This window comes from Pinus tabuliformis, chromosome 1_1 (assembly GCF_031772625.1).
Source record: "Pinus tabuliformis cultivar Carrire ecotype Pingquan chromosome 1_1, CPIR1, whole genome shotgun sequence".
Classification (NCBI taxonomy): Eukaryota; Viridiplantae; Streptophyta; class Pinopsida; order Pinales; family Pinaceae; genus Pinus; species Pinus tabuliformis.
In genome coordinates this window covers 652,448,649-652,470,278 of record NC_142297.1, presented here as the reverse complement: position 1 = coordinate 652,470,278, position 21,630 = coordinate 652,448,649, and positions in this window count along the sequence as shown.

The following is a 21,630-nucleotide window of genomic DNA, read 5'->3' as shown; positions in this document are numbered from 1 at the left end:
AGATGACGAGAAAAATGGTAGACTACAGTTCCCGTGACTCTCCCTACATATCAGTTGGTCAACAAGGAGATGAGTATTCTCCTGGTATAGCAGACACATTGATGAGTTTGAGGGTAGAGATTAGAAGTTGCAAAGCATACAATGACAGGTTGGTTGACGCTCAAGAAATATTTGAAAGGGCTCGGGAAAAGCAGGTGTAAGTCAATGCAACAATTCTTTAGAGCTTGTCAGAATTGCAAAGAAAGGGATAGTTGAGGAACAATCAAGAGTAGGAAGAGAAAACTAATGGAGCCCATGGTAGCAGGTATCGATCTAGATACAAGTCAGATAAAGGGGATACAGTCATAGGTGACAGATCACTGGATACACTTGACAAGAGTACTAGTATGTATGGGCATCATTCTAGTTCCTCATCCAGGAGACATTATCACCATCATCATTGTCATCATCCTTATAGGAGGAGTGAGTAATTGTGTGAGGAGTTCAACTAGGTCAAGCATCCTACATTTGATGGAGAGATGAAGAAGTTATAGTATGCAGAGGCATGGTTGCTTGGGATGAAGAAATTATTCAAATTGCATAGTTATTCAAAGAACGTGAAAGCCAAAATAGCCACCTTTAGTCTTAAAGGGAAAGAAGATATTTGGTGGGAAGATGTGAAGAACGTTAAGGGCATTCTGGAAGAAGAGTTTATTTGGGCTGATTTTGAGAGACTCTTTAAGAACAAGTACCTATCGGAGAGGTACTATGATGACAAAACTAAGGAGTTATATGAGATGCAGATGGGTTCTATGTAGGTTCCTAGAGTTGTTGAGGTATGTACCTTACCTCAAGGATGAGAAGACTAAGATTCTTAGATTAATTAGTGGATTTCTAGTAGCATATAGAGACCAGATTGAATTTGATGAGATTATATAGTTTGAGGAGGCCATCTGGAAGTTCAAGCATTGTTCTGAGCGGTCAAAGCACAAAGTTGAGCCTAAATGTGATTTGAATGGGAATGAGCAAGTTAAAGGGAAGTGGCCACCGAAGTGGAGATGACCTTAGGATGTAGGTGAGAACGAAAATGTTGCTCCTTACAAGAAGTTTAATGTAGTTGAGAAGGGACATGGGAGACATTTTGAAGAGCAAAAAATCTGAGGTGATGGTAGGGGACCATTCTAGTGTTGGATATGAGGCAAAGATCATCGCAAGAAGGATTGTCCATTGTACCAGGGTGGTAGGCCTCAGATCTACAGTTCTCAGGAGGTGCAGACAGTTGGGGATGTTAGTCATAACATTCCTCATATTTATACAGTTGTGGACAACAAGAAAGCAGATCACCAAACATCCATTATTGAGATGGAAGGTAAGCTATGTGGTTAAGTTGATTCTATTTTGATTGACCCTAGATCTAATTATAGTTATGTTAATCCTGACCTGGTGGATAAGTGTGGTTTGAGAGAAGAAGTGCATGTAGAGTATTAGTTGGTGTAGCTGGCTACAGGTACTAAGAAGAGAGTTCATCATTGGGTAAGAGCTTGTGCATTTGAGAAGAATGGTATGCTTACAACAACACATTTCAATGTACTGCCAATGGGATCACATAGTATGTTTTTGGGTATGGATTGGTTATATCTTCATAGGACCAAAGTAGATTTTTATGACAATGCTATTGAGTGCTTGGATGATAATGGGGAAAAGAGAATCTTGCAGGCAAAGGAGAAGCCTACAACATTGAGGATGGTCACTGCTATGCAGGCTAAGCATAGTTTCAGGAAGGGGTGTGTACTATTTGCAGTCCATATTTCTAGTGACAAGGGTAAGGATGTTGAGGATGAAAAAGTATTCAAGAGATACCCTGTATTACAGTAGTTTCACGATGTGTTTCCAGTAGAGATTCCAGAATTTCCTCCCCACAAGGAAGTCAAATTTTCTATTAAATTATTACTAGGGGAAGCACCAACATCAAAGGCACCTTACAGGATGAGCACTCCAGAGTTAGTAAAGTTGAAGTTGAAACTGAAGGAAATGCTTGATAAGGGATACATTAGGCTAAGTGTATTTCCTTGGTGTGAACCAGTGTTGTTCGTGAAGAAGAAGGATGGTACTCTTAGATTGTGCATTGATTACAGGCAGTTGAACAAGGTGATGATCAATAACATGTACCCATTGTCGAGGATTGATGACTTGTTTGATTAGTTGAAGGGAGTAGCAGTGTTCTTGAACATTGATTTGAGATCAAGATACCATTAGGTACGCATCAAAGAAGAGGACATCTACAAGATTGATTTCACGACCATGTATTGGCACTATGAGTTTGTTGTGGCTCCTTTTGGTTTGACTAATTCCCCAGTTACTTTTATGTGCATGATTAATAGTGTGTTGTGTCCTTATCTGGGCAAGTTTGTGATTATATTCATTGATGATATATTGATATATTTTAAGAGCGAGGAAGAGCATGTCGAACACTTAGCATCAATATTAATATTGCTAAGGGAGCGTTAGTTGTATGCCAAACTTAGGAAGTGCAACTTCTTTCAGACAAAGGTACATTACTTTGGGCATGTTGCCTCCAAGGAAGGCATAAAATTGGATCCATAAAATATAAGGGCTATCATGGAGTGGGAAGCTCCTAAGAATGTGGATGAATTCATATCATTCATGGGACTAATAGGTTATTGCAGGAGGTTCCTCAGGAACTTCTCATGCATTGCATATCCTATTACGTCATTGTAGCAAAAAGGTAAGAAAATTGAATGGACAGAGGAGCGTGTGACCAATTTTGAGCAGTTGAAGTAGTTGTTGACCAATGCTCCAATTCTTAAGGTTGGAAATCCAGACAAAGAGTTCGTGGTGTGTATAGATGCCTCTAAGAGAGGACTTGGTGGGGTCTTGATGCAGAAAGGACAAGTGGTGTGTTATGAGTCCAGGAAGCTAAATGAGCACAAGCAGAACTACGTGACTCATGATCTTGAGTTGGCATCTATTATTTATGCCTTGAAGATGTGAAGGCATTATCTTCTTGGCAAGATTTTTGTATTGATGAGCGATCACAGTGGGTTGAGATATATGTTTGACCAACTGAATCTGAATTCCAGGCAGGCTAGGTGGTTGGCCACAATCAATGAGTTTGAATTTGAGATGCTATACATTAAGGGTAAGGAGAATATGGTTGCAGATGCTCTGAATATGAGAGTGAAGATGAACCATGTTGCAACAGTGAACTCTTACGGGACAAATTTACAAGATCATATCTTATAGGTAGGCCAATAGGATGACAGGTACATGGAGCTTAGGCACAAGTTACAGCGGGGTACAGGTGATCATGATGCATACTATCATCTCATGGAAAATGGTTTGATGAGATTTAGGGACAGGATCTATGTGTCAGATGATAGTGGGCTCAAGAAGCTTATCTTGAGCGAGTTTCATGTCAAGCCATATTCAGGACACCCAAGATATCAAAAGATGTTGATAGCGGTGAAGAAGTTCTACTATTAGTTGAATCTAAAGAAGGAAGTGGCAAATTTTGAGGATAGATGTTTATATTTTTAGTGGGTGAAAGAAGAGTGTCAGAATCTAGGTGGGTTGCTTCAACCTACTCTGATTCCATAATGAAATGGGAGGTCATTTCCATGGATTTCATTATAGGTATTCCAAGGAAATCAAGGCAACATGATTATATCATGGTTGTGGTTGATAGGTTGAGCAAGGTAGGTCACTTCATTCCAGTAAAGACTACTTATTTAGCTAGTGAGGTAGCATAGGTCTTCACTAGGGAGATAGTGATATTGCATGGTGTTATGAAGAAGATTGTGTTGGACATGGATGCTAAGTTCACTTCCAAGTTTTGGGAGGAGTTTTTGCAAGTTTGGGCACTGAGTTGGCCTTCAATATAACCTATCATCCACATATAGATGGACAGACAGAGAGGGTCAACAGGGTTTTGGACGATACATTGAGGATTATGTTATGCACTAGCATAGGAGATGGGAGGAGTACCTTCCATTGGTTGAGTTTCTTTACAACAATGGTTATCAGGAGTCACTAACGATGAGTCTATATGAGGCACTCTATGGGAAAAGTTGTAATACTCCCATCAGTTGGAGTGATCTAGTGAGTAGGGTACTTATTGGACGAAATATGTTGGTGGAAATGGAACAGGAAATGCACGTGATAAAGAAGAATCTAAAGGCAACACAGGACATGTAGAAAGTCATGCAGACCAACGCAGGGAATTTAAGGAGTTTCACTTATCCAGGTGGATATTGGTGGCCACCCACCTATTCCACTTGGACTCTCACCATTGTTTCTTTAGTTTTTCAGTTTCCTTAATTGTAGCATAGTTTACTATTTTTGGTAGTTTTTTGAGTCCTAAACTTCCAGAGCCATTTTGAGGCCCTAAACGACATTTTTTTCCTGTGATTACAAAAGTAATCGCATTGGCAGTTGTAATTCTCATAGAGATCTTTTCAACAAGGTATCATATGCATCAAACGAAGATAATATGACCAAGTTACAACCCCGGGAAGTTGGCTGCCCAACTAACCCCAACGGGGCCCATAAACTCTTGGTGTCACATCTCCTCGGGTTAGGGTTTTGGTTGTTTAGGTTTTTCTCTTATTATTCAATAATAAAAAGTCCCTTAAGCCTCATTGTAACTCAGTTCAGAGGCATGTAGCTGCCATATCTCTTCTCAAATATAAGCTACCATCGCCCGAGCTATCTTATTTCCATTCTGTTTGTAAGCATAGTTCAATATTTTTCTATTAATTAATTGCAGTGTTTTCTTGTTACATCTCTGTGTTTATGAGTATATTTGTAAGTTGTTGCGTTCTTGTTTAAGTTCGGATAAGTGGTATCAGAGCGGTTTCCTCCTTCTCTATTTTTATTTGCATGTCCCCAACAAGGTGAAGGTATAAGGAGTTAGGGCTTGATCTGGTTGAACCATTGCAGGAACAACCTCGCAAAACCAGACAACCTCCCATGGTGGAATAAAAGAAAGACGAGGTGGCAGGAGATCCTTTCAAAATGTTGCTTGAAGAAGCCCTTGAGCAATAGAGGGATGCGACGATGGATAACTTTGCCCAGAACCTTCGACAGCTACCCACAGGTGATGCATCTTCATCTAACATCCACTATGGAGGCACCACTCCTTTTAAAGTACAAGTTAACTTCAATATTCCCATAATCTAAGGCCTCATAGATGTAGACATCGTAGATAAATGGTTAAATCTATTGGAAGGGTATTTTTTAGTTCATGAATTTTCCAATCAAGAAAATATTACATTTTCACTTCTCAAAGTCGCCCTGCATGTCAAGGACTAGTGGGAAACCTACTGTCAACAAAAGGATGAGAGTGAACCCTCGTTGTTTTCAGCTAAACCCACTTGAAATTCTTTCTGAGATGCCAACAAGGAGCAGTATTACCCTGTCAGGAGCTATGAAGATAAATACTTAAAGTGGACCATGCTATGGCAGGGAAGGGACCAAGATGTATCGAAGTTCACAAATACTTTCCATACCCTTCGCACGAAGCCAAGCATCAAGGATACTGAGCAACATTTGGTGATCAAGTACCATGATGATCTACACAAGTACATCCAGGACGAGACGGAGTTCTTAGACATTTCCTCGCTCGGCACGGCGCATCGATACACTGTAAAAATTGAGCAGAAGTTTAAATAGAAGAAAAGAAACTTTGGATCTGCGAATCCAAAGCAAGGAAAAGGCACCCCCAAACCACAGAACAAGGGACCAAGCCAAGGCGGAGCTACCCAGGACAACCTACCGAAGGCGCAAGTAAAGAACAACGCCATAAAGATAAAGAAGGATACGGAAAATGGTGTGAGTTCCATAAGAGCTCCACTCATAATACAAGTGAGTGTTGGGCCAAGCAGTCACTGATGGCCGAGCTGAAGGCTTCCGAATCAAAAGCAGTTCTGACTCTGAATCGGAACCTGATAAGGGGACTAACAAAGGGAAGCAGATCATTGATGCGAAGCTCAGTGCCGCGTGGCCACCACAAAGATCCAAAAAATTGAGCTTGAAGATCCAGAGGAGGGGGAACGCCTCTTCCACTCATAGCTATGGGTTAAGGGTTCTCTGTTGTATTTCATTTTCAACAGTGGGAGCCAAAATAACCTCATTTCAGCAGAAGTCATGAAGCAGTCGAACCTAAAGACTACAACACATCCATGGCCATACACCATTGGGTGGCTTCACAAAGGAAGAGATCTTCGCATCAGCCAGCAGTGTTGCCTTCCCTATAGCATCAAGCCCTTCACGGATGAGGTAAATTCTACCGTTGCTCCTCTTGAAGTTTCTGATGTATTTTTAGGACAACCATACTTGTGGAAGCGACACATTGTATATGATTCTAGACCTCGCTCTGTGATTATTACTTTGGCTAATAAGTTGTACATGATACCAGAGGTAGCCTTGCCTACTGCCATCTCTTTGATCACTACAAACCAATGCATTAAGATCGTTTCCTAGACCAATCAATTTGTTTACCTTATGTTTCTTCCCCAAGGCAAGAAGAAGGTTGTGGGCGCGACTTCTAGGCAGGGCTCCTCTGCATAGTAGCAATAGATGTATAAGGTCGTGGAGGAGTACAGGTACATTTTCACCTCACCCACAGGGGTACCTCTGCACTGTCAATTCAAGCACTCCATCGATCTGACCCCAGGCACGCCGCTACCCAGTGGACCGATCTATCGATGCCCTGTTCTAGAGAACGATGAGATCAAGAAGCAGATTCAGGAACTACTGCAGAAAGGGCACATCAGGCCAAGTTCATCACCCTGTGGGAGCCTGATTGTATTGGTAAAAAAAAAGGATGGGACCTAGAGGATCTATATTGACTATCGGGCGTTGAACAAGATCACTGTCCAGAATAGGTACCCAATCTCGCGGATTGATGAGCTTATGGACCAGCTCAAGGGGGCCAAATATTTTAGCAAGATTGACTTGAAATCAGGTTATCACTAGGTGCCTATCGAACCCTCCGATGTGTGGAAGACTTCCTTCAAATCCAAGGAGGGACTTTTTGAATGGTTGGTCATGTTGTTCGGATTGACGAACGCCCCTACAACCTTCATGAGATTGACGGACGACATCTTGCGGCCCTTCACCAATGCATTCGTGGTGGTGTATTTAGATAACATCCTGATCTTCAGCCAGAGTTGGGAAGAGAACCTCCACCATATTCGATGGCTCCTTCAAACCCTTCAACAACACAAGTTGTGTGCTAACTTGGAGAAATGTACCTTTGTCCTGACCCGGGTTCAATATCTGGGGTACATCATTGATGATCAGGGTGTACATGTGGACCTATTCAAGATACAAGTCATTTGGGATTGGTCAACCCTAACCACTCTAATAGAGCTCCACAGCTTCTTGGCTCTTGCCAATTTCTACTATAGGTTCGTGTTGGGGTTCTCTCATATCACTTGGCCTTTAAGTCAAGTCACCAAGGGCAGAGCAAAAGCCGAGTTCTTTTGGTCAGAAACCTAGCAACAAGATTTCTCTGGGTTGAAGAATTTCCTATGTTCTGCACTAGGGTTCACATTACCAGACCTACAACAACCATTTGAGATTGAGACAGATGCCTCCGACTATGTTATTGGTGCAACTCTTACTGAACATGGGCATCCAATGGCTTACCACGGTGAGACACTTTCAGACACAGTACGAAAGTACCCCACTTATGACAAAGAAATGTATTCCATTATGCAGGCCTGCCGTCAATGGAATCATTACATTCTGGGAAAGGAAACGGTCATCCACATAGACCACATGCCTCTATAGTTCATACAAACATAAGGGAAGTTGCAGAATGATCGTCATCAGAAATGGTCCACCTATCTGCAACAGTTCCATTTGAAAATTAATTATAAGAAGGGCAACACTAATAATGTCATTGATTGCCTCAGCCAACCACTAGTCATGGCGCTAATCACAGTGCTCGACTCCTATGAGCACGAGACATCAGGGTGTTGCATCTTTACAACATCAATCCAGAATTCAACAGCATATACCAAACACTCCTAGAAGGGAAGAAAGTTCTAAATTTTCACCCTCAGGATGCACTCTTATGCCACTTGGGACACATATGTGTTCCTTCAAGTGAGCATGCCAAGATGATTTGGGAGGTGCACTACAGTCGAATCGCTGGACATTTCGGAGTAGAGAAAACCGTGGCAGTATTGCTGAAGTATTTTTATTGGCCGAAACTTCATCAAGATGTTGGGAAGTACATTAGATCCTACACCGCCTGTGCCATTGCGAAACCAACCATTAAGAAGCAATTGTATACTCCTCTACCTACTCCTAGTCAGCCTTGGGAATCTATCTCCATGGATTATATGTCGGGCCTTCCTTCTACTAAGCATGACAATGATTTCATTTTGTGGTCATCGATAGATTCTCTAAGATGGCCATCATGGCGGCCTGCAAGAAGAGTATCATAGCAGAGGCCACTGCTAAGCTCTTCTTTGAGCGAGTGTGGGTACACTTTGGGATCCCATAGTCCATTATCTCAGATTGGGACAACAGATTCTTGAGTGCATTTTGGTCAAGTCTCTGGTCGATGTTGGATACAAAACTCACTAAGTCCACAACTTTCCATCCCCAAACTGATGGCCAAACAGAGGTTGTCAACATGATGATTGTACACATTATGTGCATGTACAACTTGAAGCATCCACGCACATGGGATGAAAGTATCCCCTATGTCCAACACAGCTACAACAGAGCTCTCCATGGCTCAACGGGCCACATCCCCTTTTAGGTAGGGACGAGATTTCAGCCATTATGCCCCATTGATGTGGCCATACCATTTGCAGCCACTCAGGTAGATTCAGCTCATGTGCAATCCAAACCTAAAAGGGCTAACAGCTTCATTTATCACATTCAACACATCTGCCAATAGGTCCATGATATATTGGACAAATCCAATGCTAAGTAAAATAGTGCCATGATCAGAATCGAGTGTCGCACAAATTCTAGGTGAGCGACAAAGTTTGGCTACATTTGTAGAAGGAGCGTCTTTCTGGACCCCACCGCAAGCTTCGCCCGCTCCGATATGGGCCATACACCATCACCAAGGCTGTCAAGGACAATGCCTTCGATCTCAGCATCCCACCATTCTTTGGTTTGCACCTAGTGTTCAATGTTGATCGCCTTTGGCCATACTTTCCACCATTGTTGGACACATCTGACATTGCAGAACAACTCACACCAAAAGGGCTCAATCCGGACTGCATGGAACAAGCAACAACTAATTAGATCATGGACACACACATCAAGAACAATCGACAATAGAGGATACAGCTATATTGAGTTGTCAAAGCATGCCAACTCCATCACCAAGGCAAATGGCTCACCAGGGACCAAGTTCAGCAAAAGTTTCCTCATCTCATGGAGGAACTCAACACAATGGGGACCATTGCTTCCTAGGGGGGAGGATTGATCCAAGTGGATATTGGTGGCCACCCGCCTATTCCACTTGGACCCTCAGCATTGTTTCTTTCAATTTTTCAGTTTCCTTAATTGAAGCAAAGTTTACTGTTTTTGGCAGTTTTTTGAGTCCTAAAATTTCGGATCCATTTTTAAGGCCCTAAACGACGTTTTTTTTGGAAAAATTCCTTCGATGATTATTTAGGTAATTGTGTCGGCAGTTTTAGTCCTCGGAGAGATCTTTCCAACAAGGTATCATACGCATCAAATGGAGATAATATGACCAAGTTACGATCTCAGGAATTTGGTTGCCCAATTAACCCCAACGAGGCCCATAAACTCTTGGTGTTACATCTCCTCGGGTTAGGGTTTTGGTTGTTTAGGTTTTTCTCTTATTGTTCAATAATAAAAAGGCCCTTGAGCCTCATTGTAACTCAGTTTATAAGCATGTAGCGATCACATCTCTTCTCAAAGATATGCTGCCATCGACCGAGCTATCTTATTTCCATTCTGTTTGTAAGCATAGTTCAGTATTTTTATATTAATGAAATGAAGTGCTTTTCTGTTGCATCTTTGTGTTTATGAGTATGTCTTTAAGTTGTCGCATTCCTGTTTAAGTTCATATCATTCACGTTGGGGAGTATGTGTATTTGCACATCAATGCCAAGAAGAGATCCTTGAGAATTGGATCATGTGACAAGTTGGCACTACGATATTGCGGGCCTTTTGAGATCCTTGATAAGATTGGACCAGTGGCCTACAGAAATGCAATGCCTATGATAGTGAAATTCCATGATGTTTTCCATGTTTTATTGCTTAAGAAATATGCAAAGGATGTTGATCATGTTATTGATTGGTCGGTATTATAGGTGGAACCAAAAGGAGAATTCCAACTGGAACCTTTGTGCATATTATAGTGGAAACAACTCATGCTCCAAAATAGAGCAATCAAGCAAGTTAAAGTGTCGTGGAAGCACTTTGGGCCCGATGAAGCTACATGGAAGATGGCTTATCATATGCGGGCTATGTATCCCTCATTGTTTTCCGATTGAGGCAAAGCAATTTTGGTATATGTATATATGTAAATGGATGTAAATACCACCATGAGTTATGTTATAAAGTGTCAATAAACGATATGGTTGTCATGGTGTCATGATGGTTTTGCTTTTGAGCAGGTTGTTTATTGTAAATTCTGCAACAATCTGGGTTATAAAGCTCCATGGGCAGTATGTTTTGGTTTTCAATTATCTTGTTGGTTGTAGGTGTCATAGAACATCGAGGACGGTGTTCTCCTAAGGGGGAGGGGTCTATAACAGCCCCGAGTTAAAATTTCATGTAATAAAAATTAATAAACACAAATTAAGACCAAGGTCAAGGGACACTTATTCCAAGTTGAATGTTAGGCAAAATATCCTAGTGGGCATCATCTGTTGTGTGTAATGGCTAAGGGGAAATTAGCAAAGGCAATGGAAAGGGCCTTGAAAAGGAAAAAAGGCATGTATTGGCATTTTATTTATGAAAATAATGGAAAATAGGAGAAAAGGGAGTGTCACATGGAATAAGTCAATCTTGCGGACAAGATAGACCTTCCTAGAATCTAAAGAAGACCTAATGACAAGCAAACCAACCATACACTATCTTTCTCTAAATATGCTTTAATAAACAATAGAAAACAAGTGTTTTTAGGGCCTACCTTAGGTCCAACGCTAGCTTGTGGATGCCCTCGCTCCTTTGATCCAAATGAGCTCCTTTTCGCGAATCTACAAACACAAACAAGGCAAACAAATTAAATAGCACCTGAAAAGCCAATTGGATAAAACATATTTAACATGAAATTCAAGGATTCCATGAAACAAATAACATAAGATACTTGTTGAGAAAAATGAGTTTGATTGTATTAATTCAAAAGAAGAAGAACCTTACAACCTTTTCCTTGACATTGTACAAGCTCCTCCCAGGGTCCAACAAGAAGTCTCCTCTACTTTGACAAGTTTCACTCACTCCCCAATGAAACCAAAAAAGGTATGTGATCTCTCCTCTTTAGGCTTAACTAGGAAGTCTTGATTTCACCAGCATTTACCCTCAAAAATGTTCAGCTTCTAACCTCTCCAGCAACCAACCCAATGCCTGTATTTATAGTGCAATGGAGGGAGGTTACTAGGTCCTCCTTCAAAGGGATAAAGCCCTCTTTCAAAGGGGTAGCTCCTCTCATCAAGGGATTAGCTCCTTCTCTTTTGGGATGCATGAACCACCTCAGAGTGAACAATCCATGTCAAAATTCTTTCTATAAACCTCTAGAATTAACCCAAAGTGAGTTTTTAAAGATAAAACTTGCGCCTTTTGACTTTCACAAGGGTCCGCACCTACACCATTAGGGACAGAGCGGGCAGGTACGCAGCTTTTGTACACAGAAGGTGCGGGACCACAGGTGACTATGAGAGAAAGTGCGGAACCAGAGTTACATTGATTTTTAATATCTTTCTCTCATTTCCAAAGCTTGATTTGAAGAGCTGAGGTCTGAGACTTGCTTAGGAGGATAGTACAAGTGATGATAGACCCATACTGACTGCAAATAATCGTGGTGACGATATTTTTGTGTAACAGATTGCCCCCTAAAGTGCGAAGTCTGTAGTAGATGAGAATTTCTTATCATTTAGGAAGAGTGAAGTACTTTATCATTTCGAGGATCATCTTGTGGAGAACCCAGTTGGAACTTGTAAAAACATTCAATGCAAGATATATATATGAGATCATATCATCGCTGAGGTAGGCATTCCCATACTCAGATAAAAACTGACTAGAAACTAACTATTGTTCTGATACATGAATGATCTTGTAAAACATCACAAGTATAGACTCATGTGGACACAGTATGGGCGCAGCCATCTGTTTATGAATAGTCCATTATATAATGAATACAAAATTCCTCGCAGCCTGGATTGTGGAAACTAGATCCAGGGTCTTCATTTCTACTTCACGAAACAGTACGATTCTATCCATGCGAATGAACGTGTTGTTGTCGAACATGGTAGAAACCACTTAATTACTAGTCAATGATGTAAACTATTAACAAGTGTGAGAGAAACCACCAGTAATGTCAATGGCTCTCAAAGTACCCAGTACAGTCCATGAGATGCGAATAAATGTGTTGATGTCGAGCATGTCACGGAATCCTTTGATCGAAAGTCAATGATGTAAACTGTTGTCAAAGGCGAGAAACCTGCCATTGATGCATGCAGATCTCAAGGTACTGACAATTCCTAGATCATCTTTCTAGATAATGAGCTGATGTCGATAGAAAGCGATCCGTCGTAGGCAAGCCCACAACACGAAATCATAAATCAAGTTGAAGAAATTTAGTTGCAAGGACTTACTCAGGGATGGTCAAGATGGATGACAGATATTTTACAAATGAATGGCTTATTGGCAGTGACCTCTTGAACACATAATGACACGACAGAGGGCTTGGTGACAATTGACCCAAAGTTAATACCCAAAAACCGGCTGAAGACTTTCAATGTGGTTTAATCAACTGTTAGGCAAAGGATTTCCCAACCCAGTTGAATAAAAATGTCGTGTTCAAGAGTGGTTACAAAGTATGACAAACAGGCTCATTTTTCTCTCTTTTCCCCCACCATTGCTGGCAAGTACCTCTTTATTTTTGACAAGCTTGAGGAGGATAACATTTGCTTGATTATAAGCTCATCCTTCGGATGAGTCCAGCTTAGTTTAAATTTGAACCCTAAGAAGGAGTGGTTCGTTCCTGTTTGTAATTGAACAGGTCCTTTACTGTGAAATTTTAACGAGTCCAGTATAGGAGAAACTCAGCGTTTTTCAATTTTAGAGAGTCTGAAAAAACTTAAGAAGACTCCAGGGTTGACCTTTTTCGTAAATTTGTGTCTCCCAAGCCCGAAAAAGTATAAAATAATACTTGAGAGAACCGCTTGATCTTTTACGACCAAGGAGTACTTTTCGTTATTAGTGCCCTTGACCCGAAAAAGTAAAAAAGCGATCAATGACACGTCATTTTTATAACCAATATCGAATTTGAAACGACAAAAATCCGGCAATCTTTTCATGTTTTTACGGTCAGAAAAGATTTGTAAGTGGATTGTCTTTTAATTTCATTTTAACGAGTTTAAAAGAAACACTCGGCAACCTTTTCATGTTTTAGGAGTCAGCAAAGAGCTTAAAGATGACTCTACATGTTTTTCTGTTGAAAATGATATATTTTGCCTGAATAATCCTTTATTCTGCACAAAAACACAAACATTACTCATACCTATTTGAAATGGATAAAAACGTCGCAAAATACCTTTTCAAAGTGAAACATAAACAAATTTGCGATTTATTTACTCAAAAAACTTATAAAAAGGGCCTTTGTCAATTCATTTTTACTGTTTGAGTTTGGGTGAGAAAATAGTGATTTTGCTCAGAAAACTTCCCGTGAAGATTGCGGAAAATCCAACCGTCAGAATCGAGCGTCGTCTTCTCCAGGTAATCCACATCATCCTACTCTTCATTTTTAACCGTTCAGTTTTTTGTTTTAGTCTTTTATTTCATTTTTGGGAGGGTTTTAAGGCGCAAAACCCACGCGCAGGGGCCCGCACGTTTACCATTGCGGGCCTGCGGACCCCGACTTTTCTCTATTGGGAAAAAGCTCGGGGTCCGCACCTTCCGTGTAGATAAAGTGTGGTCCCACACACTGTGTCTAACCCGGAGGGTGCATACCCCGCCGCAACGGTTTTGAACCCAAAAATTCTCAAAAATGGACCACACAAAATATTTTCTAGCATTTTAATTTGTCTTTATTCTTGATGCAGAGAGTACATCATGCTAGATTGGCGTGAACGAGAGCACGAGGACGTGGATGCTGCCACATGGAATCATCAGCCTTCACTTGATGCTTTGAGGGCGTGCGGACTGTACAAACTCTGGGCCATTCCTGGCATGAGGGCTCAGGTGGATTTCTTACAGTGGCTGGTTGACAGATGGAGCATACAGGACCAGTGTTTCTTCATTGGCGGCCACCAACTCGAAATCAAGCCGGTGGACATATATTTCTTGACTAGTTTTCCTAAGAGAGGCGAAGACTTGACTCTGCATGGGACTAGGCCAGGTGGCCAGTCTGTCGATAGCCTCCGGCTAGAGTACTGCAACAGCCAGGCTAGAGACATAGGGATAGATATAAAGACAATATCTCGTCCTGAGCTCATGGTGATTCATTCACTGTCACCAGACTTTGCGGAGTTGCCGCATTACATATTGCCACCGGGTCCCAGATGCGTATGGCAGTTGATTGCTTTCGAGGCACCATCTTCAACTGGTGCGATGTCGTGTTGGCCAATATGAAAGGCCAACTGACCAGGGCCAAGAACGGACGAGTAAAGACCTTTGGTTATGGGGCTTTGGTCGTGAGCTTTGGCCTAGAGAGGGTTCCTATGCTGATTCCACAGCACCTTACTGTTGGAGCTGGGCTTCCTCGAGAGCCCAAGCAGATGCGATGGGTCACAGTCATGGCCCGTCACCCGGACGAGAGGACAAAGGTTGCTCGCTTCAAACCTGAGTATTTCTAATGGCTGGAAAACCAGGTCTTTTCCATTCAGGACTTCCCTTACGCTGGGATAGATTTTCGTGGTGACCCAGACATGGTTCTTCCACCAGGAGAGCAGTGGGACGAGTCAGGTAAAATCCTTTTCAACATTTTTCCTATTTTATTTTTTTTTTATTTTTCCATCGTCTCAAAACTGATAGTAAAAATTTTAAAATGCAGATGTGGGTCCACAACGACCAGCCGCTCTCCGGCCTTTCGAGAGGAGGCAACCAGTTGCACCCGCGCCAGCCCCACAGGACGAGTCAGCAGAGGTTTTGGCCGAGTTGGAGGGTCATCTCGAGCGCTTGACAGGAGATATTCCTGAGACCACTATAGACGACATTCCTCATCGACTTCAGTGCTATGTGATTGGAGTCCCGGGACCTTTTAGGAGGTTCCTTTGCAAGGTGGCCCGTGCAGTGGTTTCTTATAGAGATCATCACCAGTGATAGGATGATCGCCTATTGTGGGCACATGTGACATTTTGTTTTTTTTACTTATCATTTTTGCCGATCATAAGGTGTTTTTCAACCTATGATCGAAGACGATGTATTTTTTGACACACTTCTATATATATATATATATATATATCACTATTACCGGCTTATCTTGTAAATCATGTTATGGAATGATTTTAAATTTACATGTATGATTATTTCAAATGTCTATTTAACATTTGGGAAGAAATTGCATCTGCTAATGTATTTAAAGACCTTGGAATATGCTGATATTCAATGTAATCAAATTCACGTTCCAAGAGACGCACTCTCAAAAATAATCTTAATAACACTGCATTTCTAATGGCATACACTCTATTAAGCTGTAACACAACGAGTTCAGAATCTAACCTCACTATCAAACTCTGAATCCCAAATGAAATAGATTCAGATAATAACTCAATCATTGCACTATATTCAGCAATGTTGTTCGTTGTTTGACCGAGGTTTACCCCATGCATAGATACTAACTTGTCAGAGGGCGAATAGATAACCCAAGCTGCGGAAGAGATGTTCTGTGTATCACGACAAGCACCATCAGCGAAACCAATGTATGTTTGGAGAGGCATCGACATCAGCAATATCAAGAGTAAAACCAAGATAAGTAGGAATAATGACGAAAAAATACTCTCTAAGCTAAGCACATTGTTTAAACTAAAACACACCAGCTAGAAAGAAAAACTATCCTAACTAAAAATCTCCATACCCATTCTTTTAAGCATAATACCTCTTCAAGTAAAGGCCATTTCTGGGTTTACCCAAAGAGTCCCCATCAAAGTCTACCAATTCATAAGCCCCTTTGGCTAGCTTTTACTTGACAACATAGGGACCATGCCACATAGGAACGAATTTTCCAGCGCCTAATTTATCATTAGCTTGATCATAAACTAAGACTAGATCTCCTTCCGAAAAATTACGAGGGGTCACATTTCGATCATACTGAGCTTTCATGCGTTTTGCGTGAGTCTCGATCGCCAATGCAGCATCACGTTGATTCTCATCTAATTGAGCCAAGTATAACAAACGCTTTTCCTCTTCGGAAGTGGCTGGAAGTAACTCGATGGCCATTTGCAGTGACGGATTTCGCATTCAATGGGTAACACAACTTCCAAACCATAGACTAGTTGGAAAGGAGTGAACCCTGTTGAAGTTTTTACTGAAGTTCGGTACGCCCAAAGCGCTGAAAATAGCATGTTGTGCCAATTCGACCGATGAATCCCAATGATTCGTCGGATCATGATAACTAAAACTTTGTTGATGGACTCAACCAGACCATTCGCTTGTGGATAATAAGGGGTTGGACTATCATGACGTAAACCAAGCTGGCCTGTAAGTTTGGTCATCATAACGTTTCGAAAATGACGCCCATGATCAGTGATTATCGCTTGCGGGACACCAAACCTAGCAATTATATGATTGAACATGAAAATTGCAGTTGTCTTGCCCTCTGCCTCGAATGTTGGCATCGCCTCGGCCCACTTAGTAAAATAATCTACCGCAAGGATAATAAACGCATGCCCACTGGCTGAGTGAGGGTTACATGTAATAAAATCGATACCCCATTTGGCAAAAGGACCAACGGCAATTATAGGGTGGAGAGGAGCAGGTGGAGCGCGCATCTTACGATAAAAAATCTGGCAATTGTGGCATTTTCGGACCACCGTAATCCAATCTTTAAATAAAGACGGCCAGAAGTAGCCAGCGCGCAATATCTTTTGGGTTGTGGCATACCCAGACATATGACTGCCACACGCTCCAGAGTGACAGTCATTTAAAACCCTTTCAGCTTCCTCGTGAGTTAAGCAACGTCGAAAAATAGAATCCGCCAACAGCGATAAAGAGTATCTCCAATAATTCTGAATTGTTGGGATTGGAATCGAATTTTCCGACGTTCTGACCTTGAAATTTCCGGCCAAAAGGATTGGGTCTAAAGATAAACGATGATATCCCCATACCACGGATCTAAAGTGTTGATTAGAAACAAGGATTTATCCGCAATGGGCTCCTCCGCCACAGTTTCCGTGTCACCACGCGGGAAGTCACACATTAACTCCGCAAAAACTAAAGATTTCTTAGACTTAGATTTTTCAAATTCCAAGTCGAACTCTTGCAGGATAACGATCCATTTAGAGTACTTGCCCCCTAGCAATTGCTTGGTCAAAATGTATATCATAGGGTTGCAATCCGAAATTACTGTAGTTTTACGTAGTAGAATGTAGTGACGAAAACGTTGGACAGCGTGCACAGCTTCCAATGCCAATTTCTCCACATGTGAGTATTTTAACTCAGTTGGATTTAGCGTGCGACTGAGGTAATATATCACATGTTCCGTTGTGAAATCATCTTCCTGAACTAAGACCATTCCGATGGTGGAATGAGAGGCGGCGAGATACAAGAAGTAATCCTGGTTGTAATTGGGAGGATGCAACAACGGTGCATGGGTCAACGCGTGCTTGAGTGCATCAAAAGATTTCTAAGCTATCTCATCCCAATAGAATTGAGTATTTTGCTTCAACAACCGAGTAAAACCCTATGTAACCTCGGCGTATTTAGGAATGAATCGTCGTAAAAAGTTTGCTTTCCCCTACAAACTTTGGAGTTGGCGAAGACTCGAAGGAGGAGGCAATTTGATGATAGCTTCGACCTTCGAGGGATCAATGCGAATGACGGCTTTCGAAACTACAAATCCCAGCAATCGACCCGTTTCTATACAGAAGACACATTTGTGTGGGTTCAACCGAATACGATAATGCCTACACCTCATAAAGATTGCTCGTAAATGGACAAGGTGATCAGCTCGATGTAATGAATGAGCAGGCAAATCATCGAGATACGGTTGCACAATGTGCTTGATGTCATGAAACGCATAAGACATCGCCCTTTGAAAAGTTGCTCCGGCATTCTTAAGCCCAAAAGGTAATTTGCAATAAGCAAATGTCCCCCATGGACAAATGAAAGTCGTTTTTGGTTGATCGGCAGGTAGAATTTTGATTTGATTGTATCCAGAAAAACCGTCCATAAAGGAAAATATTTCACTGTCGGCACAATCATCAATGATTTGATCGATATAGGGGGTTGGGTATCTGTCCTTTGGACAGGCTCGATTAATGTCCCTATAGTCGATGCATATTCTTATTGTTCCCTGCTTTCTGTTAACCAGAACAATATTCGATACCCAATCCGTTAACGGGATCGGATAAATGAAACTTGCTTTCAACAATTTTTCAACTTCTGCTTTAATTGCAACAGCTTTCCGTGGGTGAATCTGACACAAACGTTGTCGGACGGGTTTAGCATCCGAGTAAGTCTTGATCTCATGAACAACAATCGCGGGATCAATTCTTGGAATTTCCTCATAGGACCAGGCAAACACGTCGTGGAATTCTTGAAATAGGGTCTTATATAATTGAATTTCGTCATTTGTACACAAGGCACCTATATGAATGTTCTCAACAATTCCGGGCTTAACCGAAATGTCAATAGGAATAGTTCTAGAGATGTTTCCCAAATTTAACTCTGAATCGAGATGTTTCATTGGATTCTGAGGTTCCTTGACATATTCAGTTGTAAAAATTGATGAGAAATCATTTTCAAAATGATCATCCTCAGGTAAAAACGAAGATCTGTGATGGAGATCTTCCCATGGTAAATCATCTACACATAGGATTTCACGAATTTTCTCATCAGAGTGAACAAGTTCAGAAAACGTGGTTAAATACGAGGCTGATGTGAAAAGTGATTCTTCACGGACCACATTCATTAAGTCATTTTTGGTTGAACACGGGTCAGCAAAAGACTGCACGGCTTCATAGGCAATTTCATATGGACTCAAAGGCATGGAATTGCCAAATGAGTCTATCTCAGATTCAAAAGGGACGAGCCAAGGATCATCATAAACAATGGTGTCTGATGTAATCATATGAATGGTTGCGAATGAAGATGATGCGTTGATTGGAGGAAAAGGAAAAGTTCTCATTAAACCGGCATCTTTAACTAGTCCTACTCCAATATCCTTATATGGGATAGTCGTTTTACCAACATGCTGAATACTCTCCAAAGAGGCTGGGTCGGATGAAAAATAAGCCAACTGGTCTATTGTTACGATCTTTCCATTGTGTGGAAACTTTATTACTCGAAAGACCGATGAAACGACCACTGTCATAGCGTAAGACCAACTTCGACCCAAGAGAAGGTTGTAATCTAGAGGGGCATCAACCACCTCCACATCTAGACTAACGGTTTTTCCTTCAACCCCTATAGGAAAATCCTGTAAAATGCCAAAAGGATGAAACCCACGGCCATCAAAGGCCTTTAGAATTGTCGGGGATTGATTTAGCGAAGGAGAACCAAGTGATCTCCAACACTGTATCGACATAATACACGTTAAGGCTCCCTCATCAATTACAGTCCGATGAATAGGCCTGTTTTTTACTATCACTGGAATCTGGAAAGCCATTTGATGAGGCAAACGTGGTGTACTATTTTCTAGATCAAAAATTATTAGGTTCGGGTCTTGAACATCAACAGCTCCTATACCCGACAAAAGTAATTTACGTTGTGATGGGCATGATTGCAGCGCTTCCAAAGCCGACATTGCCGAGGGTGAAACAGCTAAATCCTCAACAATGTTATAATTCTGAGCCGCTCTCGCATGTGGATTGAAAGCTGATTTTCGAAGTACGGGCAGTTTGATTACCAAGTCTGGATTAGGTTTCTCGATCTGTAGTGGATCGGAACTGGGAGCTGAGGTTGATGGATGAGAATGAAAAGATTCTGCTTCTTTACCATCAACAGGACTCTTACTACCATATTCTTGCGATTGAGTCGCAATCCTAACATGGGACATCATCAATATGGGTTCTTCATTGGCACTCGAGGTTGAACCTATCATCTTACTGTCTTGAGCCGGAAAAGGATCCTTCAAAACAGCAGGAGTTTGGGAACCCTTGACAATTTTCGCAACCTCTGCACGATGAGGGCAGTCTCCTGTAAAATGTTCATTGTCACAAATGAGACAAGGATAACGAGGTTTGCGCTTTTCGTCATTGGATTTCACTTTTTCAGGTTTCTCCTTTGAACTTTTGTCTGTTTTATTCTTCTTCTTTCCTTTCTTCTTCCCACTGGATTTTGATTTGGCTGTAGATGATTCTACAACGTGAATATCGGCGGAAATCTCTAAAGAAGAATCTCCTGTTGGGGAATCATGAAAGGTTATGATAGGGGAAGAATTCTTGGAAGACTTCTTCTTACTTTTAGTGTTAACCGTGCCAATCATACCATCGGCGGCATGAGATCCCAAAGGAGCTGCAGCGATTTGATTTTGCTTGGGAAGATCGGGGATTTTTTCGTGTAACATACCCGATTGAGTATACACCAAGTCAAGATACTGTGCTTGAGCAATGACTTGCTCCTCAGTAACCACTCCGGCTTTAGCAACATCTTCAGTGATCTTTGGCAACAAAGATTTTACAAACCATTCAGCCAAGATCTGATCCGGAATAAATACCTTCACTAAACGTCGTCGACGTCTCCACTCGTGAATATGATCTGAAATGTAAGTGGATGTCGATTGTTTTAGCGAAGTTAACAATTCTGTGCCATTGCCATATCGGACTGGCAACTGAAAATGAGTTAAAAACGAGGTAGCTAACTGACTAAAATTATAAAAAGTGCCTCGCGGTAACTCGATGTACCACTTGGCCGCGAGACCAATTAGAGTGCGCTGGAAAAGTCTAAGACGGATCGAATCATCTGTGATGGAGTTAGACGCACACCAGAGATGGTAAGTCATCACATGGTTTGACGGGTCCTCTCCTGATTTACCTTCAAACTTGGGAATTTCACTGGGCAACTTATTCGGCATTGGCTGCGAAAACGGAAGATAATTAATGGGATCGTTCGTTGGGCGCGACAAGTCAAGCAAGTCCAAACTTGCGATAAATGGTAACTACCGATTAGGATCCCTAAAACTCTGGGTCATGAGACCAACCCCAGGAGGAGGATATCCAGGATAACTAGGAATAGGAATCGCGTTCGGGATATTGTATCCTCCCGAAAAACCAAGATTAACCGGACCGTACTGGGGTTGTTGAGGTT